The following is a 24,375-nucleotide window of genomic DNA, read 5'->3' as shown; positions in this document are numbered from 1 at the left end:
CCTTCCTCTAACATTTTAAATACCCTGTATTAAACTTCACATCATATTGGGTTCTGAAAAGTCAGTTCGATTGGCAGGTTTTGAAAAGATGCCATCTAATCTGTTGCTTGATGTCCCAACTGCTGTGAGACACACTCTGTTGGTAGAGATGCCATTGAGAGTAAGTTCCCACAACTATGTATCTGCCCTTCCACTTGGCACCTGACCTTGTTCCTAGTTCAGAGGTCAGTGGGTCTGAGAATTCTCCCTGTAATTCATACCCACAATGGGACTCATACATATTTTTCTTCCCCCTACTGCACTGTGAATGATGTCTCTCTCTCTCTCTCTCTCTCTCTCTCTCTCTCTCTCACACACACACACACACACACACACACACACACACACACACATACACACACACACACACACACACACACAAACACATGCAGCAGCAGCAGCAGCTAGTGCTTTTCTGTTGTTGCTCATAGCATCTGTTCCTACCATTCGGGTTCTAAGGACAAAAAAACCTCACAGAACATGGGGGCCTGGCCTCCTGCACCAAAGACAGACATCTTAAACCTGTGCCCTGCTTCAGGTACCTCCTCCTCCTTTCTCAGTGTGCCACTTTAAATTACAGTTCCACTTCCCAAGTCCCAAAAGATGGTATCAAGAGGGCCCTCCTGGTGATAAAATAGGTGGAAATCGTTTGGGTCAGCATAAAGGGTAACTTCGCCTTTGATTGCTGGTGAGATGATGGCCCCCAGACCCCTCTAGACCCCTCTAGACCCCAAAACAAACACAGCTCACTGCAAGGCTCAGTGCATGGCTGGCAGCTGGGGCTATTGAAGGACCAAACTGGCTCTGGAACAAACCCAGATTTTCTGCACAGGGCTGGACAAAATTAACAGAGGTACTTGCTGATTTTCATTTAGCCTTGATAGTACTCTTTAACATTAATTTTGGGTACTTTAGAAATTATCTGATAAGCAAGCATGACAGAAATCCAAAATGACAAGAAAGGCTCCCCTCGGGTTCCCTCTTTACCTCTTGTCCGACTGGGATGATGCATGGCAGCCATCCTGGCCCTGGGGAATCCATGTTTCTCTGTCAGCTGAAATGGATTTTGAGATGAATGTCAGGGTCTGCCACGGGTGTGGTGACAGAGACAGGAGTTTATATGGAAAGCGAAGTTCCTTTTTCCCTCCAGGTGGAAAGGGTGACTGATGGGGATTGCCTGCCTTGCTGTGTGACAATAGACTTCCTACCAGACTCCTCTGGGAAGCACTTGTAGACAAAAAAGGTGGAAGCTCCCTAGGGGATAGGACTGGAAGGCCATGAGTCACCCTCAGTTCCCAGAGTGCACTCCGGGCTTTCATGGCTTCCAGGGGTCAGCAGTGGAAGGAACTGCTCATTGCTTCCAGAAGCTCGACTAATCTGGGAGGAAGCTCAAGGAGCCAGGAACTAACAGAAAGCCCAAGTGCATGCAAAGGGCTCACAGGGGACAGGGGCCACACGCCTCACAGAGCTGTGCCTTTTTCCTGTGCAGAGCACACTCACTCTTGCTCCTTCCTCTGAGTCCAAAGGCCGGATCAGGGCAGGCAGCTCCTGCTCTGCCTGCCTAAGTCGCTCCAGACTTCCACCCAACAGCACCCCCACCTCAAAGATCAGGGGCAGGAGCTATTCTTTGAAGATCTCAGGTTATTGTCCTGCTGTCATGGCCATTCACACCAACACCACCAAAAAGCATTGACTCAGAGGAGAAACTAATCATGATTTGAAATGGGAGGGGTGAGGCACAGATCAGTGAGGGTGAGCTGGTGAATGCCCAGCTGTTTCATCGCTTTGGTATTTCCATGAGCCAATATTTGTTTTCACTTGGTCATGGCCATCCTCAGGTCTTAAAACAGAGATGCTCCTTGAGTCTGGAGAATGTACGTAAGCCTTAATTATTTGTCTCCCATAAATTCTTAACTCTTACATTCCACTGCATTAGATTCCAGGCCACAGGAACCCACCCAGCTGTAACATACTCCAGATGAAAGGCCTTTGGTCACAGATAAGGGTGACAGAATTACTTCTACCAGTCTATTGTTTTGTCTTTTGTCTTGTGTGTGTGTGTGGTCCATGTGTGTGTATCAGTTCATGGGTGCATGGGCATGTGTGTGAGCCTGTGAAGAGGCCAGGGGTCTACATCAGGTGCCTTCCTCTATTGCTCTCTGCCCTTTGCTTGGACAGGATCCCGCACTGAGCCAGAGGCTCACTGCTTTGCCTAGGGCAGCTGACTAGTGAGTCCCAGGGGTTTGGCTTGTCTCTCCCTCCCCAATGTTGGGATTTCAAGCTCCACTCCCAGCTTTTCATATGCTTGTTAGGACACGAACTCAGCTCTTCCCATTTTCACAGCAAGAACTTTATTAAGTTTATTGTTAAACACAAAAAGCAAAGGGGTAACCTTGCGTAAAAGACTCTCCCCAAATACTGGCTTTCTTTTTTGAAAGCCGGTATTAGTATAGTTTCTTTTTCTAATGGAAATTCAAGGATGATGCCAACAAAGTGAAGGCCTTTTGACATACAGTATTTTGCCTACACATACCAAGGCCCAGTTCTATGGCTCTTTAGAAGATGGAAACAGCTGCCTTGATTCTGTGATGACATTAATATGGAAGCAGTAGTGGTCAGAATAGCTGGTGTTTATGAACTTTGCTGGGGCATAGCACACTTAAATATCCCTATCCTCCTGGGCAAAGCTGGCAGAAGAAAGGAGGTTTGCTGGAGCTGGTGTGTCTATTCTGCTAGGGCTGCTAGCCTGGCTTCTCTGCAGCCATCCCACAAAGCATGGATGAGGCCTTGTGACATTTTCCAACCTCAGGGAGCATACCTGCACTGCTCAAGCAGACTGTCCGAAGTTACAAGTCACCCAAAAGCCAGTATCAGAGGCCAGAAGTTAGAAATAATTCTCTGACTATCAACTGAAATCCTGCTCTGTGCCTACTCTCAAATGTTTGCCAACGAAAACAAAACAGGCCAGAGAATCTTGCCTACAGTGCAGGAGGCACATTCCTAATGGAGGCAAATAGGCCACCTTGTCTACTCCTCAAATACTCCTCCTGTCAAAGAGAACGTTTCCTGAAGTCAAGAGCAGATTTGTGTGTGTGTGTGTGTGTGTGTGTGTGTGTGTGTGTGTGTGGTGTGTTCATGCTAGTGCACTTGCCTTTGCTGGCAAGTATGGAGACTAAAGGCTGACTTTGGGATGTCTTCCTTAATCACTTATCTTTGAAATCAAGGTCTCTCATTGAACCTGGAGGGTGCTGGTATTTTGTTGCACTGGCTGGCCAGCTACCCCTCATGATTTTCCCAACCCAGCCCACTCCGAGAACTGCAGTTGCAGGCATTCACCTCTACGCTTGGCTTTTTCTGTAGGCGCTGGGGCTTGGAACTCAGGTTCTCAAGCATGCACAGAAAGGCTTTTACTACAGAGCCATTTCCCAGCCCCACATTTTAAAAGCCAGGAACTGAGTGAGTAGCTGACTAAAGCAGAACGGACACAGAGGCAAAGTTCAGAGCCAAGAGGATTGGAGCTGCTGGCAGGATATCACAGATCCCCATTGGAAACACAGACACACAGAAGACACTTCAGCATTGCTGGGCAGGACACTGGCTTCCAAACCTCTTGCTGGGTTTAAAACATGGTTTTGGGGGAAGGGGAGCAGAGGCCAGGCAAGCAGCTGTCACAAGATCACTCATTTGGACAGCTGCTGGATCACTGATGGGCATCAGGGCAATGGACCAGGAGGCTAGGAAATCCTAGAATGGGAGGAAGGAAGGCTGGCTCTGGACAAGCCAGGCCAGGGTGAAGTGCCAAGGAGCACAAAGGTCACGTGCTTATAACCAACCAGGGTCTGTGTCCTGTGTTTCAGAAGATAAATTCATGGGGCCTGACCTATGGACACTTCAGTCCAGCATGGCAGGCACATTAAAAACAAAACAAAATGCTCAAATCCACAGTGTTTAAAGTGCATTCACGCCAACACGCATAAGCTGGCTTGGGTTCCAAGACAATAGGGATTGCTGACTTGCAATTAAACCTTTATCCCACAAAAATTATTCCAGTAATGAGCCTCCCCTTTGTTCCCACTGTAGACATTTGCCCAAGCAGAGCTGGATGCCACTCATATTGGTGACATCTAACAACTACGTAACAGGTAACAGGCCCATAAAACTCAGAATGTACAAACAAAGGGCTTCCTTCTTCCTTATCTTGATAAAGTCTTGATTATCATTGGGCCACCTTTACAAAATATAGAAAAATAGCAATGCAATTAACCTGCCTTTGATAAAATCAGGCACAACCATACTCATTTACATTCAGGTGAAAAAATACCATGAAAGACTCCTTGCTTAACACTGGATGCCTGCCAGATGAAAGAACCAACCTACCAACCTTAAGGTCTAGAACACAGTAAAAGTTTATTGTTGTTGTCGTTTTGTCCTTTGAGACAGGGTCTCATGTTGACCAGGCTAGCCTGGAACTCCAGAACGTCTTGCCTCCACCTCAGAAGCCCTGGGGTTACAGGTATATGGCAGCTTGTCCCACTTGAAACCACATTTCAAAGGCGGCTGTGCATTCAGGGAATAGAACTTCCTAGTTGACACCCTGGAGATGCCCATTAAGGGCAGCATGTGGCTAAGCATTCCCTTCTCTCCTTGTGACCACACTGAGGCCATTTCAAAACTCAGACACTTTGGGTCTTGGTGGAACATGCCCTAAATCTCAATACACAGGAGGCAGAGGCAGGAGGTTCTTGTGAATTTGAGGCCAGCAAAGTCTACATAGTGACTTCTAGGCCAGCCAGACCTACAGACAGAGACCTTGTCTCAACAAGCAAGCAAACAAACAAAACAACCTCTTAGACTCTGCTTCCTTCCTTTCTTTTGAAAAGAGGAATAGCATGTTTTTGAAAAAAGAATATGAAGCAGGCAGTGGTGGTATAGACCTGGAATCACATCACTAAGGATGCCAAAGCAAAAGGATCATGAGTTTGAGGCCAGATCTGGCAACACAGTGAGAGCCTGTCTGAAATAAGACGTGGGCTATGACATTTAAGGCTGTATTTTCTTACAGGCATCAAAGACGTGGAATTTGGCTGTTACCTGGACCCCGAAAGTGTAAAACACAAGATCCAATGACACTGATGCATTTGTTTGTTTGTTTGCTTGCTTTTTAACAAAACTGGCATTCAAAAAAGCACCTTCTTAGCAGTTTCCCACATGGCAGCAGATCTGCTTATAAGAAGGAATTCCCACCAGGTCATCATGCACCCTAATGGTTGTTGAATGTGTGCCACTGAGATAAGGCAAGGCCCTTGAGAAAGAAACAGGACAGAGAACGGAAAGCACGTGGGAACTGCTCTCAACAATACATTTCAGGACATTGAGTGGCTGAGCTATATTTCAAATGCCAGGAGGTTAAAAAAAAAAAACAAACAAACAAAAAAAAAAAAAAACGAGAAGTGTAATGTGACCCATTGAGCAAGTTAAGGCACTAAATTTGCATGTCACCCTCTGGCCATATGGCCTGTTTCTCAACAAGATAAGCCTATATAACAATTAAATCCCAGACATATTCAGCTAACTAATCATACATTATAAAAAAATTTTTAGAAAGTTGCGTACTCACCGAAGGAAAATGAGGGCTATAGCCTGAAAGAAAAAGAAGGAAAAAAGGCATTAGTTTTCTAGTAACAGTGTTGATTGCTCATTTAAGTCTCCTATTTTCAACAGTACTAGTTGCTAACACCCATTTATTTTTTCAGACTGCTTTATCTTGATGGTAACTTTTTTTTTTTTTTTCTACAACCACAGGCTTTCAACACCTATGAACTACACCAAAGCCTCCCTTGCTCTCTGGCAGCCAGTTGAGGGTGGAATGTGGCTGCCCAGGGTCTGAGTGTTTGACACCCAATCCCCAAGGACTTGCATGGGTTGCTGCCCCTAATGAGAGCTGTAAAACTCCCACCCAAAGCACTCCCGTCATCTTCTCTGGAGATGGTCTTCCAAGCTAGAAGCAGCCTTTTCACTCTTTTGTCTTAAATGCATTATTAAGGTGTAATTCACATGTATAAGATTTTTCTGCTCAAAATGTACAATTTAGTGGTTTATAGTACACTCGGGAATTTAATAACCCTCATTAAAACCCAGTGTAAGAGGCTGGAGAGATGAGCTTGCTGCTTTTGTAGAGGAGTAGGGTTTGAATCACAACCATCTGTAACTCTAATTCCAGGGGATATGTCAATCTCTACAGGTCCCCTCAGGTCCTGCATACATGTGGTACACAGACATACAAGCAGGAATTCCATACACATTGGAATGAAAATTAATTTTAAAAAAGACTTTCACAGCTGGGTGTGGCAGGTGCACGCTTTAATCCGAGCACTCAGGGAGGCAGAGGCAGGGGGATCTATGTGAGTTCAAGGCCAGCCTAGTCTACAAAGTAAATCCAGGACAGCCAAGGCTACATAGAGAAACCCTGTCTCAACAAACAAACAAACAAACAAAAAGACTTACAAATCTATTATCAGGTTATTTTCACCATCCAAAAAGGAAACACACACTCATGAGTTCACTGTCCACCACCCTATCCTCGCTCTGGCCTCCTGATGACCACTCATCCACTTTCTGTGGATTTCCCTTTTCTGGGCATTTTGTAGACATGAACTCATACTACATGTGGCTTTTCGTAACATGGTTCTTTCATTGAGAATAATGTTTCTGAGTCCTGTCCACCCGATAGAATGTTCTAGTACTTCATTCCTTTTTATTACAAATATTTCCCTTCCATATGTGTCTATCCATCCGTCAGCTGTTGGGCACAATTTTGTTGGTGAAGCAGGCAACCTCCCATGAGGCTTATGAGAGTTTCATCTGCCTGTGGATGGAGACGTGGCTGGGTCGAGATTACTCAAAGAGTTAAAGGGTGGGATCAATTTTCAGTTGTCACTATTTTAAAATAGCTGGCTCACGCCATGCTGCTTTCCACCGAATGGTGTGTGACGATAATCCTGGCAAGGCTATCAAATATAATAATGTATCTGCAGTACAAATTTCAACACATTATTATAGATTATTATGTGGTTACAAATTTAGGAGTTAATGTATGAAGTGGTCTGAAAGCCATAGAAGCAGAGAACTAATTCAGGTAACTAGGAAATTTTAAATCTGCCTGGGAAAAATCTGTACTCAATATACAGCAAACCGATAGCATACCCGATTTATTTGTAATATCTGATACTGTGTGTTATCGCATCATTCACCAGGGAAGGTACCGGAAAAAAATGAAGAGACAGCATGGTGAGTACCATAAAGTCACAGAGGGTTCTCAGCATGCCACAAGACCCCACATAACACAACACCCAAGCACAAGGCAGAGGCTCTCCGAGTTTCAGGCAGAAAGTGATTACTGTGGATAAGTAAGACTGCCTTCTGTAGTAGAGCTTATTATTAAAATGTCACCCCTTTCACTCACCCTGAAATACCCAGAAATGATACTGGAAAGAGTATTTGCTTAGAGTCAAAGAATGGGAAAAGCTAGAAGGGACACTGCCTCCACATTTCCAGGGTAATTGACAGGAATATTCAAACTACCTTCTAGTGTTATGCTGACTTATTTCAATGTGAAATAAAGACCAGCCATACACAGAGACTTCTGGGATGGGATGGCAGCTGGGGGGGCAGAAGGCTGGGCCAAACCAGACTAAAACCACAAAGGAAAAAGCTAGTTTAGTGTGGAAGTAGAGGCTGTTTTGTCAATAGCTGGATAAACAACCAAATACAAACGATAATTCAAAACCCAACTTTGAAGTAATGTGGTCTTTTAAAAAAATAATGATAACAAAGTTGAATCCTCAGAACTGCTGCTAGCACAATGGAATGAGTATTTTTGTTTTGTGTTTCACACACCATCGAATGACTATCAGTTTCACGAAGAGCAGAACTAGAGAAAACCCATACCCCAAAATGGATGCTAATATAAACCTTTACCAACTATATACATTGCCTTTAGCTTAAGGCCTTGTAGTCAGTCACTGTTACACGTTACACAGAGCAAAACCTCTAAAGATGCACAAGAAACATTTCAAAGCTGGGGGCTGGGGTGGCGGTTGATGTGGGCAGTTTGTTCAACATCCTTCCACAAACTAGAAGCTTCCTGCTCTTATCTTGAAAGCCAGCAACCTCCAAAAAGGGGAAGGAGGGAGGAGGGAGATTGGTGTGCTTGTTCAACAAGGGAGCAAGTGGGCTGGGGGGCGGGGCAGCTTCTGTTGCTTCCTCTCTCCACACCTCACATCTATCCTGTGAGGCAAGGCGGTATTCCCTAAAGATGAGGACCCTGCAGCCTGCAGTGTGAGAAAGTGGGGCGGTGGGATGCATTTGCAGCCTCCTCCTGACTGCACCCTTTGGCTTTCTTGCTCATGTTTTGGGGCAGTAACTCTGTCCTCCCAGTGAAGCTGTAATTCCTTCACAGAAACACTGCCTTCCCTACATTCCCAGCATCCAGGACAATGCTCGCCACGGCCTGGAAATGACATTCTGCAACAGGCAAGAATGATACTGGCAGATTCATTCCTCAAAACTCCTCTCAGTTCTGGGGAGAGCTCCACTGTCTTTTTCAGTCCAGAAAGACCTGGACAGAAATGCCTGGGCCACATCCCTCCCCTGGGAGTGAAGTCTTTGAGAGTGGCCTGAACCGACCTGCTACAGAGGTAGAACTGGGGTTGGTGGTGCCTGAGCACAAAGCCACAACCATTCGGCTTCCATGGAACAGAGAGGGAGGAAGCCGGGCCTACCCTGGGAAAGAGGCTGGTGACAACATCAGAAAAGGGGAAATCCACCCTGAGGAAAGCCTGAGGGCAGGCAAGGTCAGGCCCGGGAAGAGAGCTCCCAGAGGAAGTGACCAACAACCAGGCTTGGCCCTGATGGTTCCCAAGATAGAAGGACCCAGCAAATGGAGTTACTGTGCAGCCAAGCTTCGGAAGAAAGACAATCAGAGTGCAGTGTTACAAGTCCACGGAACTGCCCTGGCTGACGATAAAGTTACAGTTGCTGCTGAGGTGGACAGAGCTGACTAATCTTTCTGAACTCAGACAAAAGCAAAATGCCTTTCTACACACCCTTGGCCCACGCGAATCTTGAGCATTTCTGTGGGTGGCATTTTGCTGCCAGCAGCTTATCTATCTACATTTCTTTTGAATGGGCAATAAGATTTTTAAAAATTATGGAAGCACTTGCAATTTTATTTTAAAACTCCAGTGCACATTTTCTATATACATTGTGTATCTTAAATATGAACATTTCTATGATGGTTGACGATTCCATAAAGCAAAAGGCACACAAAACTCTATGTGGAGAAATACCAGGGACATCGGCCTTGAACAGATCTTACTGTGAATAATCAGACCTGGCCAGGTTCCTCTCTTCTGGCTGCATTCTCTTGAGATTTCGGTTTTCCCAGAAGGCACTGGTAAATGAGTCAAGACCACTGGGGGAGCAAGAATTGCTTTCTACCGTCAGCCATGGTAATCCTCAAGCCCAATCGCTGTACCCATGACTGTACACAGACTGGCCAAACAGCAGCAAACAGCAGGGCATTGCTAGAAATAGGATAGTAACCAAGGCCCTATCAAGAGAACCACAGGCAGTGGAGATGGCTATGCCCAATCCATGCCTCGGGCTTGCCTGCATTCCACCAGACAGCCGCACTGTGCTGCCAGGGGGTGGTGAGTGATGAGAGCGTGTCGTGTTTCTTAATCACTGAGGCTGCAGATTGCACTGATCTCACACTGCCAAGTCTCACAGTTTCCTTGTTTACCTTACAGATACCAGCAAAGCTGCCACTTTGCCATCTTCTGATGCCCTGAAGAAGGGCTGGGAATAGCGGTGAAAGGAGAGGAGGGAAGTCTCCCTACGCAAAGGAGTGTGGTAAGTAAGATGTTCCCCTGCCTACTCCATAGGTACAAGCTGCCCTGCCACAGAGGAGACCTTCCAAACAATGTCACCAAGGTGACATTTTCTCACTATCCATATTGTCAACCCAAGAGAGTCAAGCACGAGTTCTTAAATATTTGGCAATTTCTAGCAATTATTCCCAGGCAAGCCACCTGCCTGCTCTCCACTCAGTACACATGACACTTCTTAACTGCTCACTGTGGGGTGCCCTCTTTGCATAGGGGACTGTGTATATTAGTAAGCTAGGGGAACCCTTGTTTGCAAGCACAGGCCTGGTGTTTTCCATATTGCTACATCTGTCTGCAGGGCTGTGATTGCCCTAGAATTTAGGAGCACGGCAGTTTGGATCTATTCTTTTCGGAGGCACGGGTGCTCTCAGCTCAAGGGGAATGCTAATGCCGTCTTCATCGCTTGGTGCTGGGCCCCCACACTTCTCCAGTAGTGGTAGCAACAATCCCTTTCATGGTCTGGACCTGCCCCTCCCCCTTTTGCGTCTTTTCCCCCAGGAGCTGCTTTCTTGTGGGCTCCCGTCCTTGAAGGTAGAACAGTGTGAACAACCTAGTCAAGCTGCTTTGAGGGGCATCACAAGGACCAGTTCAGTCTCTCAGTAGTACCAAGAGGAGTCGGTTACTAGACCTCAGGGAAACTGAGGCCCAGAGATAGGGTCAGTTGCTACATATAGTCACATCTCCTTGAGCTCTTTCTAGACAGAACTTGCTACTTGAGGTCCTCAGAAGAGAAGGACCCTCCGCCTGGACTGTTGGTGCTTCTTTAAGCTCAAGCCCACCTAGACCAAGACTGCTCCTCTGAGGATTTGCCTTCTGACCACAGCACAGCTTAGTCATGGTTCCCATCCCAGCACAAATCCACAGCCTTTATTTCTAATACTGCAAAGTTGAGCTCTAGGTCCTGCAGGGAGATTCTGAGCACCATGATACAAGCACAACTTAGGAAGACAGGAACCTTGAAGCACATCCCCACCAACTCCTCTGCCAGCCGACTTCTAAAGGATGCAATTGTAAAGAATGGAAACCACCTCTAGGTGGAGACATGCCCTTGCTTCCTCCTTTAAGGGTTAATGCCATGGGGGCGGGTCAGGGAAGGTGGTTTCACCTTCTTAAGACAATGTGCTTTTCCTTCCCGTAAACCCCACCCTGTAGGGCAGTCTCTGTAAGTGTCCATGGGGTTTGGCTAGGTCTGTCAGTCTTTCTGAGGTCTGACTCTGAAAGATGTAACTGGTTCTATTTCTTCTTTTTCTTTCAGACGCTGGCCAGAGCCTAAGTATGCTTCCTAACTCCCCTAATGATTTCCTTGATTCTCTCTGTCTGTCTGTCTATCTGTCTGTCTGTTTCTCTCTCACTCTGCTGTGTGGCTGCTTGCTGCCCAGTGGCTGACCTCCATGGTACTTTATTCCAAGTTATGCAGTCTTTGCTCCTTCTCTTGTCCATTCTCCTCCTCTCTTCCAGGCAGCTGCAAGATTTACAGCTTGCTTGCCCTGGGCTTTTCTTCTTAAAGGCCAATAAATCGTCCCCTAGCTTCCATTTGAATCTGTTCTTTTTCCTCTAGCTCCTACTTGTGTCGATTCTTAACTTCTTTTATTAATGACTCGGAGAACCCCAGGAGAGGACTCTGATTTTTCAGGTAGTGTATGATGGATGCTGGGACTTCCCAAGATTCCCAGAAACACTCCTTTCCTGCATTTTAATTCTTTAATGGGCAGAGCCTGTGCCTGTACCCCTAGACAACATCCAAAGAACTAAAGAATGTTTCACAATTAAAAAATAATAATAATAATAACAACAACAACAACTTTAAAAACAATGGTCCCATTTTCTCTGCAGCAGTAGACACGTGAACACTTTTCATACAGAACCCCCATGGGTCTTTGGGCTGACCCACGCAGACTCATTAGCCATCCACCACTCACTTCCACAATGGAGTCATTTGTCAACTTATCCTTTTTCTCCCACTCCCAAGTTTGAGTGACACACCTGTGACCAAGCCTGTTTCACTGGTCACAGTCTATTAAAGAGGGCCTCAGCCCTCTACCCCCCTGCCCACTCTTAGACTTCTTGCTTCCTGGATGTTGGTTCTTGTCCCTCTTTTCCTTCACCTACTATGCCATTTAAGCATGGGAAACAGTGCAGAGCTCAGCCATCTCCCAAGGTCGTGCCAGCCAAGGCCCTTCCCACACTGGTCTCTCTATTGACAGCTTCCAGCCTCTGCCTTTCTGCCCAACATCTTTACCCCAAGAAAAGCACCAGATACAACTTGATCTTCTCTTGGCTACTTTCTGCTTGTGTACTGATACTGCTGTGTGGAAAGAAGACCACCCCAAGACAAGTCAACCTTCACAGACACACTACGGATCAGCCAACTCAAGTGTGCTCTTCAGCTTGTTGCCCTGGGCACATGTGTGTGCAGAGGTGTTTCATTAAGTACTCACCGAGCCAGACTTCTCATAGTGAAACTGGTTCAGTGGCGCCTGGCCTGGGAGAACTGTCCATGGCCTCCACTCCCCTAATGCCCTCCAAGGCCGGTCTTGCGCTCAGGAGTTTCTCTAAAACCGTGCTGGGGACTGGGTGGCATGGATCTACAGCAGAGCACAAAGAGGCCCCTGTGGCCACCCTGAGCAAAACTGAGTGTCTTCCCTAAGTGATGGATTGGGGCAGATAAGAAGAGTAAAACGTGTGGGTCTTTATCATTAACTGGGGCCCTCCCAGGAAAGGGAGATGCCACAGTGATCTTCTCCAGAGGCTCCCACTCACAGGAAAGACGTGACTGCCCTCTGAGCGCACCACGGTGCCTGGATTCCCTCGTGCCATGCTCTATCACCCAAACCTGTCAGATGCCTTTCTCTTCTGCCCCCTCTCTTGATCTCATCTGTGTCCTCCAGACTTTCCAGATCCCCTACTCCTGGCAATCTTATCTCTTTAACTCTCTCTTGCCTCTCTCTGTGGTTTCATTTTCCAACAACACCTCCCTAACCGTGTCTTACCGTAAGATGGTGAAAAATGAGAAAGCCACCTTTATCACCGTAGCAGCTGCTCTGTGTGTGTGTGTGTGTGTGTGTGTGTGTGTGTGATCCACACTTTATAGGTGACAAAAATGAGAGGCAGCCATTTGCTGACACAGAACTCCCATCTGGTTTGGGGAATCTCTGAGCAGAAACTGTTACTGCTAGAATCTCTTTAGTGTCTAAATGTTTCTGAGTGCATACTAGTGGCTCAGAACATCCTGAAGGATGAATGGATAAAATGCTTAGGCCAGGATTTAACACATACTGAATGGCTGCTGTGTGGCCAACTGCTAAGGATTTGAGAAGTTAACAAAAAAGAAAAAAAAAAAAAACGACCCACAGACCCTCGTGGCCTTAAGCCTAAAAAGAGATGCTCACAAACATTGTTTTAGTGCAGCAGTGAGTACTGGATGGTGGCAATGACACTGAAGCAGGGCATCTACGTCTGCCACGTACCTGGCAGGCTCCCACCTCAGAGCCACTGGAAACTGACTGGTACAGGCTGCTTGGCATCCCACATAGGTATGCAGGGTTAATGCTAAGATAAGACATTCACGTCACAAGAAAAGGGGAAGCCACCCTGAACTTATCTAGAGCAGAGCACTGTAGAAGACATTTCTAAGAAAGATTTGACAATTACAAAGCCACTGGAGGGGAAGGTCTGCCAATCAAGTCGTCATTTTGCTAACACAGCCTCCAATATTTTGGTACAGCAATCTTCCCACTTGACTCGACCCATGGAACTAGTCCATTATAAAAGTCACAGAACTGAGTTTGGCTCTAAGACAGGGAGACAGAGCAGAAGGCGTTGTGAGCATCAGCTGCATCCTTTGGAGGAAAAGCTGCATTTCTCCACTTCAACAGCTCCTAATGATTTACAAATCACAGTGCTGTGAGCAAATGCATCTCCAGCCTTGAGCAGTGTTGCTCAGGATGTGTACCTACACCCCTCCCCTGCTGAGAAAGTTCTGTGAACTCAGCAGGAATCCCTCCTCCACAGACAAGAACACTGCTGTATTCATGGGGCAACAAAAACTGCATTATGACAAAAGTATGCAGCAGTCCACACTGAAACAATACACTGTAATGCAAGTGCAGAGTTTGACTGAATTCTGCCTCAATCACCTAGCAAGATCAGCTGCTGGCTTCCTTGGCCAGGCAGGGCAGCCATCATTTCAAAGAAAATCATCTCAGGACACCTGAGCATGAGCTGCTGGGTTGCACAGTTGGTGGTTCTGGGCTTTGGCAGAAAGCAAAGAGGTCAGAGGTCAGGCAGAGTGGGGCTGCTATGTGCCTGGCTTTCCTTCGCCTCCCACGAGTCTGGTAGTCCTTCTATAGTCTATAGTCTCAGGGAGCAAAGACAGAGCAGCAAGAACCAGTGTTGCCCACAGAGGGAAGGCTGGGGCCCGGAGCAGAAGGCGTGCTGTTCCGCAGTCTGACATCACTGAGGCAGCTTTGTCCTGACGATCCAACAAGACAGTGTTGTGTGGGTGAATGCAGGATCTGAGGTTGGAAAGAAGAACCATTTGGTATACCTTAGGGTGGCCTGAGCAAGGCCACATTCACCGCCTAAGGACATTTGCTGGGACGATGTAGACCTCTGTCAGGGTGCGTCCAGCATGTAGCTTGTGGGCTACATGTTGCTGTGAGAACTGTGAATGCACAGCAGCACAGCATCATTCACTTACTATAAACATCGAGGGATTTTGCAAGTTTATTTATGGAACTCATCTGTGCAGTTCTCAAGCTTGGATTTATATATGGTAGCATCCCGCTGCAATGTCAAAATGCTGGGCACACTTTTTTTTTTTTTACTCTGGTGTTCTATCTGATTCTCCTGACAAGTCTGAGGTGACTTGCTCTAGTAAGAGGATGATGTAGAATCCACTCCAAAGCCCAGGATAAGTGGAAAACCCCCAATCTTACTTGTTATTGGTGATGGTGGTTTGGTTTATTGAGACAGGGTTTCTCTGTGCAGCCCTGGCTGTCCTAGAACTTACTCTGCAGACCAGGCTGGCTTTGAAGTCAGAGATTCGTCTGTCTCTGTCTCCTGAGTGCTGGGATTAAAGGTGTGTGCCACCACTCTCCAGCAAAAGCTCCCAATTTAGGAAGACCCTACCAGACTTCTGGGGCCAGGGCTAGGAACCGCTTCCTGAGAGACAGACTGTAGAGGGAGGAGTCCTTTACAGGCAGAGCCAGGGGAAGTGGTCAGGACCCAGCAGACAAGGGGAAGGGCTCTGGCCGGGACACTTCCCTCCCCATAATGCTCTGTGGTCAAACACCACCACACCCTTAAGAAGCCATCTGCCAGTGGTACCCCTGATGAAATCAAACAAGTGTCATCCTCCCATACAACTGCAATTCAAATTCAAATTCAAGAAAAGTCCCCTGTAGCATTTACTGAAGCCCAGGGCCCAGGCTGAGTCCGCAGTCTGGTAAAATTCTGAAAGTTGAATTTGGGAAAATGCATAAAGTTCAGTGCTATGCCTGAGGACTACTGGGTAGCATCAGAGAGTGCCAATGGACACGTTTCCCTGGCCATCAGCAGAAAGTCACCTGGTTTGAGTGAGCATTCCATTGCCTCGATGGGGTCTTGAGCCACTACAAAGCTGGAGTGCCAAGTCAGAACTGGCCTTTTATCTACTACACATTTCTTGTACTTGAGAGTCTCCCCATGAGCTACGCTGACAGGCACAGGGTCCTTGTATCAGTAGTTTTGCTGTCAAGGTATCGGTTCAAAATTCAAAAGTCAACTGTGGTTCAAAAATTAGCACACAGAAACTTCCAGAAATAAAAAAAAAATCCGTACATTTTAAATCTCTCACCCTCTGAGAGCTAGGAAATTTCTTGCTGCCCTGCCAGGGACTTGAATCACATCTTTGCCCAAAGTATCTATGCTGTATGTACTAGTCACACTCTGGCCACTTAGTAGCCACTGCTCTTGGTGGATGGACCCTCATTTTAGCGATCAGATCCCACAGGGATACCAGCATTTTTATCACAGTATGTAGCTGGAGTTGTTATATTTTATTATTAGCTACGGTTGTGAATCTCTTATTAAGCCCAATTTAAAAATGAGTTTCATTGTAGATGTAGATCTGTGGAAACAAAACCCATAATACCTGTAGGGTTTGGCAATCATCCAAGCTTTCAAACATTCACTGTGGGGTTTTGGAGTGTACCCCCAAGGGAAATGGGGTGTGGCATATAACATTCATCACAGGGCTAGACTGGCACTGCCCTCACCAGCCTCATCTAAGCACTCACTCTACCTACAAGTTGACATCTGAGGCTCTGAACCATGACAGCTGTGTGGCCTGGCCCAGCTCGTGGTCCTCATGTCTGCAGCATGTACCAAACACCAGGCAGGCACTGTCTCACTGGCTACGTGCTATGGAGTGGAGAGCTGAGAAGGGCCTTCTCCAATTTAGAGAGGAGACAGAAGCCCCTGTTACAGGGATGGCATAGCTGGTGGGAATGTCAAACTCTGTCCCAGCTGTGCCTTGCCTTCATGGTGTCTGTGCCCACCAACTTGGAGGTGAGTGATAGAAGTGAACCAGCATTTACTTCTGTGAGTGTCACATCAGTATAGCAAACACTCAAGACCAATGATGTCCACACTCATGTCAAGAACCTTCAATTCAGTATGTGTGTGACACAGACTTAAGCTGCTGTGTGTAGACAGGGACACCTCCACAATTCTGGTTCAGATATGGTACAAGGTGATGACCGCAGGAAATTCTGCAATATCAGGTCGCTGTAACCACACAGAAGTTCATCCAACCTCAACTCTAGGTAAATTTCCCCGGGGGGCAGGGTCATTTTTTAAAAAAGGCTACTCATTGAAAGAGTCATGATTAAAAAGAAATGACCATCTGTTGGGGGTCATAGGTCAGTGAGTAAAGTGTTTGCTGTGCAAGCATGAGGACCTGAGTTCACACCTTCAGAATTCATGTAAAAATGGAGCATGGTGGTGTGTTTTGTAACTCCGTCCCTGGGGAGGAGGGCCTAGAAGGGTCCTTGGTCAAGTGGTTTATCTGAATCCATGTGCTCCAGGTTCACTGAGAGACCTTGTCTCAAAATAAAATGTAGAGAGGGAGTGAGGACACCCATTTCCACCTTTGGCTTCCCCGTCATACCTCTACACACATAAACACACATACACATGAACGAAAGCATATATCACACATCCAACACACACACACACACACACACACACACACACACACATGTGACCACACATCTAACACACACACACACACACACACAGGAAATGCACATCCAAAGAGTGCACGTGCACACACACACACTCAATACATATACCACACATCCAAAACACACACATACAAATGCATATACCACACATCCAAAATGTACACACACAGATGCATACATCACATAGCTAACACACACACAAATACATATACTACATGTCCAAAACACACACATACACACAAAATACATACACCACACATCCAAAACACACACATACACACAAAATACATATACCACACATCCAAAATACACAAATACACACAAAATGCATATATCACACATCCAAAGCACACACACACAGACAAATGCAAGGAACACACATCCAACACACACACACACACACACACACAATGCATATACCACACATCCAACACACATATACACACAGAGAGACAGAGACACAGAGAAAGACAGCTTCTCTGAAAGATATTCCCCATGAATAGGAATATTACTCACCTAAGAAGAAGGGAGGAAACCAGGTAGTTTTCATGAACATAGTCACAATGAGGCTCCACACATCTCTAGCAAATAAAGCTCAAAGTAAGGGGGAACAAAAGAAGACTCAGCACCAGAAGCTTCACATTGGGAAGAGTGTGCAGTGTTGTAGGCAGGCTCGGCCGTCTTTCCAGCTATCGTGTGGATGGACCAGCATCTTTGCATCACATATCTGCACCACTGGTGGCATTTGAAGAAATGCTTTCAGTTAAACAAAGAAGTACAGGGCTTGCGCTGACAGGGAAGTTAGTCCCCTGGGACAGGTGATGTGGGGGAGAGATGAGCTGGCCTCAAAGAGCAGGCACCTAGTCCTGGTGGCTTAGAGAGTGTGAATGGGGCACTTGGCTTGGAGCTGTGCTTCTGACTAATTCTGAAAACACCAACCCACCTTCCACAGTGCTGTGGCTGCTGCAAGGATCCTCAAAGAAGCTGCCTGCCACTGGCTAGCTTCTGGGACTGAGAGTGCTCCAGGGGACACCCGGCAGCCCAGTTCCAGAAAGCCCCAGTGTGCTGAGGTGGCACTTTGTGGTTCCCTCACCGTTGCGTCTCCCAGCAGAGGTCTGTATGTGTCAGAGGAGAACACACTCACGCTCCTAGGCTAGTGTATGTGTGTGAGGGCATGCACATCATGTTTGTGTATGTGTGAGAGTGTGCATGTTGTCTGTGCATAGGATACCTGTGTATGCAGTGTGTATGTATGAGGCATTTGTGTGTGTGTGCATGCTGTGTGCATGTTCATGTGTCTGCATGTGTGAGAGTGTTTGTGTATATAGCATGTGTGTATGTGGTGTGTGTGTGTGTGTGTGTGCATGTATGTGAGTTTTAAGTTCCTCTTTAAAACATAAGATTTCCATTAACCTTTTGCACATTTGGTTTGAAGTTTCACATAAAGCCAAATTTGGAGATTTCTAGGCAAGGAGAGAGAATGAGGCATCCTCACCTCCCAATGCCAGCATCCCTGAAAGGCTCCTGGCTCTGCCTCTCCTGGCCAACAGCCCTGGGAATAAAGCCACGATGCTCCTGAGCAAACACACTCCTTCACGAAGTGGGGAGGAGGCATGCGGCAGCAGCTCCCTCAAGTGCCTTTCCGGGAGAAAAGACTCCAATGCGACCTTCTCCTGTATAGATCCTGATGAAAACAGTGCAGACCACCCAGGCCTCCTTCCTCACCTAGGTCTTTGAAGGATCTAGAATTCAGTTCTCAACCTGTGGGCTGTGACCCTTTGGGAGGGGTCACATATCAGATTTCCTGCATATCAAATATTTACATTATGACTCATAGCAGTAGCAAAATTACAGTTGTGAAGTAGCAACAACATAATTTTATGGTGGGGCTCACCACAACATGAAGAACTGTCTTAAAGAGTTGCAGCGTAAGGAGCATTGAGAACCCCTGCCCTAGAGCGTTTCCACGTGCTCTGCACTCACTAAGCCCCATAGCAAATGAAGCCATCAAGCAGGATGGACAGTGCCCTCCCTCTTAGCATGAAGGCAATAGAAGGGTGAAAGGATGGACTAGCCCAGAGCAATCTTGACTCCATTAGCCTTCCAATTTGAGTATAACAGTATCAAATCTCAGGTTAGTAGCTTTCATCGAAGGGCCGAGAGAAGCCTGCTGTGGAGTTGCATAGGAGATAAACCACCTTTTGGGGGGCAGGGGGTGGGGCAGGGTGGAAGTGGGAGGGTAGAATCGTGGTTGCAAACGATGATAACAGCTTACAGAATAAAAGTTAACTTGGACCGCAGTATGTAGTACCAGAAAAATGTTTGCATTTCCTGAGAGACTAGGGACATTCTTTCAACCAGACTTAAACAATACAAGCCATTGTTTCACTTTTGCTTTGTCAGCCAGGAAGCTCAGGACTGAGTTTAGGCACAATTGCAATCTTCTCTTATCTTCAGGGAAAGGGACCCGGCACTCACTGAGAGTCTGAGCCTGCCCAGTGCTTCCACAAAAGTGTTTCAATGTAATGCTCTCAGCCACCTAGTTATTTTTATTACAACCTCGTGGGTTATGCTTCAGCGGAATGAAGCCAGGAGGAAGTGGGGGAGGCAGCCTCTAACTCCAGATCCACTTAGACCATGAATGATATAACTGCACTCTCTGTCTCTAAGTGCCTAATGGTGAAGAACACAAATTGCCTAAACAACAGCCAGCAGGATAAAATCTGGGGAGGGGAGAGTGTCCTCCCCTAGTTCTGGCCATTGGCTCTGGGTACCAGACGTGGGGCACACCAAAAGAGTAGAGGGAAGCAATTTAGCTGTGTAGATGCAGAACTGAGAGGTACCTTTCTGCTCTGATGGCTGTGCTTTTGCTGGACATCGTGTCTCTTAGGTGGCTGTCACACAAGATGCATTGCTTGTGTGTGCATGCATGTGTGTTTATGTGCATGTATGAATGAGCATGTGGGTGTTGGTTCATGTGCACATATGTGCAGATGGAGATCAGAGGCCAGTCTTGGGTGTCATTCCCCAGGTACCATCCACCTGCTTTCTTCTGAGACAGGGTCTCACATTGATTTGGAACTCGCCCAGTGGACTAGTATGGCTAGCTAGTGGTCCCCAGGGATCCACCTGCCCCTGTGTCCATAATAGTGGAATTGCAAGCACACACCATGATGTCTGGCTCGACACATGGGTGCTGGGGACTGAACTCAGATCCTTGTGCGTGCAAGACACACACTTTATCAACTGAGCCATTTCCCCAGCCCTGGACGATGGCTCCCTGAGATCACCTCCGGCTCTCCCCATACCTCAGGGTGTCTGTTGCTCACCGTTGCCCCATTTACTCAATCTCAGAGCACAGATGTGATGAGCTCAAGAAACTTCCTGACAACTTAGAAACCCAATCGCTCTGTTGAATTAGTAGACACACCAAGTTCCAAATGACTCACTCTTAAGTGCAATGCCTTCCAGAGCATAGAGTGTGTGAACTGGGCTCTCTGTAGGTTAGGAGTTTGAGGAGTCACTGTTGATATGAGCTTTCATACCATTCACATACATATGTACACACAGAAGTACACACACATACGGAGACTCACATAAATTCACACACAGACTCACACAGACACACATACACACACAGGCTCAGACAGACAGATTCAAACAGACACACACACAACCACACATATTCACACACATATATACACAGAGACACAGTCGGACACATACAACAGAGACCCATGTATTCATAGTCAAACACTGATACACACCACACACACACACGAACACACATACCGCAAATATACATAACCGTTCCTCCTATGTCTGTGTTCTTGGGTGACTGTGCCTGCCGGCCCTAATGATGCAAAGAGACCATTGGCCTGGCACTTGCTGTGGTGTCTCACGTAGCTGTGTCCACACTAACTGTGACCACACACATGGCCTACTGGGCTACAGCCAGGAAACATGATTTAAACTCTTCGAAAAGCTATGCAATGCCTTGCACGTATTAAACGTAAGGAGTACATCATATATATATATATAATTTCAAGTGTAGGCAACCTTTGACAGAGAAGGGGAAAGAAGGATGATGTAGCAACAGAAGGCTTGGGTAAGGCCTGAATACTCTAACTCTTGTGGGCTGAGTGTTAGATCCACAGTAGCTTCCTGTTAAGTTCTCTTGAATTTGTGTACCCAATTTTTTTTTTCTGTAAATACATTGTATTTCAATGAAGTTTACAAAAATGTAATTTGAGTTGACATTTTGTCATATTATAACTGGTATTTGTTTTTTATTCTGCACATACAAGGAAACAAATTAACCAATTTGTTCAATTCGTCTTAAAACTCAGTTTCAAAATATGGCTAACTGAGAGCCACCGTGGTTACCATCCACGCATGTGGCCCTTCCTGCTGGGTGGCTGATGACCCGTTAGCCTCAAGAGACCTAATGGCTGTAACAAAACAGTGAGGTTTGCTGTCAGCTGAGAGTGTGTGCTGATTTGTCACCAAAGCCTTATTTCTGATAGACCAAGATTTTTAGCTGGAACCACAAACTGTGTGCCTGGAGATAGTTTTCTGATTTAAATGATATTCTTATTTTAGAGGAACTCTGAATCACATGTATTCACATCAGTGGAAGACTTGAGATGAAATATCTGTGGGAGGGAGGCCTACTTTCAAATCCCTGATGGATCTGGGTGTGCCATAACCATTAGGCTTCCATTCCTTCTCCTACCAGCAGGAGAAGCCTAGCAGGCAGTGGACACTGTAGGAGAAAAAAAAAAAAAAAAAAAAAAAGCACCATCTCAAGTGAGCCACTTGAAACCCTTGGACTTCTGAACCTTGGCAGTAAAATGAGGGTGCTTCAGGGTGGCTGAGGCATTTTGCATTGCACATCCACGCTTGAGGGTTAAACAATAAGAGGCTGGAGAGATGGCTCCACAGTCAAATGGGCTTGCTGCTCTTGCAAAGGACCCAGGTTTAGTTCCCAGCACTCACATGGCAATCTGTAACTCCAGTTCCAGAGAATCCAACACCATCTTCCAGCCCCAGTCATGAACATGGCAGCAGATATACAGGCAGGCAAACACTCAGACACATAAAGTAAAATTAAGTAAGTCTTTAAAAATAAAATCAACCATAAGCAGAATTAAAAATGAAATCATTTATAAGCTTGCGTTTTAACATAAGCTACTCCAGGGCAATAAAGGGAAACCATCGTTTCTTTCTCACAGAAAGAAACAAACACTTCCCATTAGGAGCTGGCTGTTCCCTTATGCAAACACCAGGGATGTGTTGAAGGAGCAAGATTCAGAAAGGCCCTTCAGCTCCTGGGGAAGCGGGCATGTACATTTCATGCCCCCCCCCCCCCAGTTCCACAGGGTTGTCAATCAATTCAAGAACTGAAAATAGCCACAGACAGGGAAGTAAGAGATCGAGCCGGGTTGGTTACCATGGGAGTTACTAATGAGGCTCTTCTTCTGTCTTTTAAAGATCCTTGCCATCCTCATGACATTTGGAATGATAAAATTAAGGGAGGCAGCGTCTATTTCCTGCCATTTGATAATCGCAAAAATATCAAGGAACTTTGAGTTAAAGATGCTTCTAAAGAAGTAGACACCGCATACCATAGGGGTAGCAATCTGATTAAGGAATTCAACCTTGGGCAGACCTTCAGAGGTCAAAGGTGCACTCTCCAAGGGTTCTGAGACACGGGAAAGGGGACTCTTAGGTCCAGATCCTCTCGTAGTATTTCATCTGGAGGGTGACTGACTGGCTGGCTGGCTGGCTGGTCCTTGTCACTCACAGAGACAGTGGTATTGTGACCTCCCAGCAGAAGGCTAGTGTCCTGCAGGTTCAGATGTCTGTGTTCTACAAAATTCCTGGGTTAACCCAAGACCTTGCCAACAACAAACCTTAGTTGGTACAAAGAACTTTTAAAAGAATCATTATGGGGTCCAGAGAGATGACTCATCAGTTAAGAGTGCTTGTTGCTCTTCCGGAGGACTTGGGTTTGCTCCCCATCACCCACATGGCAGCTCACAGCCACCTGTAATTCCAGTTCCAGGAAATATGGTAACCTCCTCTGGTCTTTATGGGCACCATATATACATGTGATGCACAGACATACATGCAGGAAAAACAATCACAGACATAAAATAAAAATAAACAAATTTAAAAAATGTTATTCAAGTTTGTGTTCCCAAAGTTATAGTTTCAAATGCCATCAGCCTCATCTCAGCGACAAGGATGGATTAGTTACGTTATGTAGGATGTAAATTGTGCCTCATGGTGTATGTGCTAAACAGTTGGATACCAGGTGGTGGCGTCATCTTGGGAGTTGGTAGATACTATAGAAAATTAGGTCTACCTCAAGGGAGTGTGCTGCCAGGAATGGCCCTCTGAATGGGACATCCCAATATCCTACTCTCTACTGCCTGTCCTCCACAAGGTGTGTGGAGCCCCTGACACTTCTTCCTGATGCCCCCACCCGTGCATTCTCCCTATGGAGTCATGTGACTAAACACACCCAGACTATGAACAAAATAAACTTCCCCTCTTCTGAAATTAATCTCTCAAGTACTCCATTCACAGTGAAGAAAAAGTAGCACACAACTGACTGCAGGCTAACACAGAGCTTTTGGCTGTGAAGTAAATTGCCCAGGCAACACTGTTTATTAATAGAGATGAAAATCCTTCCCCTAAAATTTCAGACTGTCCATGGGTAGGCAAGGGACTAAAACAAATGAAGTGAGGACTTTCATTCATTCTTAGAGACAGCTAGAAACATCGTCTCTGGAAATAACATTCCTAGAAGTCTGAAACTAATAATTCCTTGCTGGCTGAGGTGAGTCGTGGGCTGTGATTCTCTAGGTTCAACTGCTAACATGATCAGCTTTGCCGAGTGGGCTGTACAGCAAAGAGGTTAGGAAGATTCCAAAGGGAGAATATGAAAGACTTTAAATGACCCTGGTGTTTGCGTAACCAAGTATCTTTGCAAAGCATATGAGGGAGGAAACCTTCAAGGGTTGGATTTCCTTCTACAAGGGAGGGCAAAGCCAAGGTTTAGATGTGAGGGATTCCAGGCACCCCATCTTTTCCCTGACTAGGACATCTTATCTATCTATCTATCTATCTATCTATCTATCTATCTATCTATCTAT

The 24,375-nt window shown here is 46.2% G+C and overlaps 1 protein-coding gene across 1 annotated transcript in view; it reads right to left on the bottom strand.

Annotated features, from left to right (window-relative positions):
* The window catches only part of Ptpre (protein tyrosine phosphatase receptor type E), a 145,854-nt gene that overhangs the window by 77,384 nt on the left and 44,095 nt on the right, over positions 1-24,375 (bottom strand). The window contains exons 2-3 of the mRNA XM_055608922.1: positions 5,657-5,679; positions 1,027-1,093 (exon numbers count right to left, since the gene is read on the bottom strand). The gene's annotated coding sequence lies outside the window, so the exon portion shown is untranslated. The remainder of the gene's footprint in view (positions 1-1,026; positions 1,094-5,656; positions 5,680-24,375) is intronic.

This window comes from Psammomys obesus, unplaced genomic scaffold (genome assembly GCF_907164565.1).
Source record: "Psammomys obesus unplaced genomic scaffold, mPsaObe1.curated_primary_1811, whole genome shotgun sequence".
Taxonomy (NCBI): domain Eukaryota; kingdom Metazoa; phylum Chordata; class Mammalia; order Rodentia; family Muridae; genus Psammomys; species Psammomys obesus.
The sequence above is the reverse complement of the archived record's forward strand: the minus strand, read 5'-3'. Positions and strand labels throughout refer to the sequence as shown.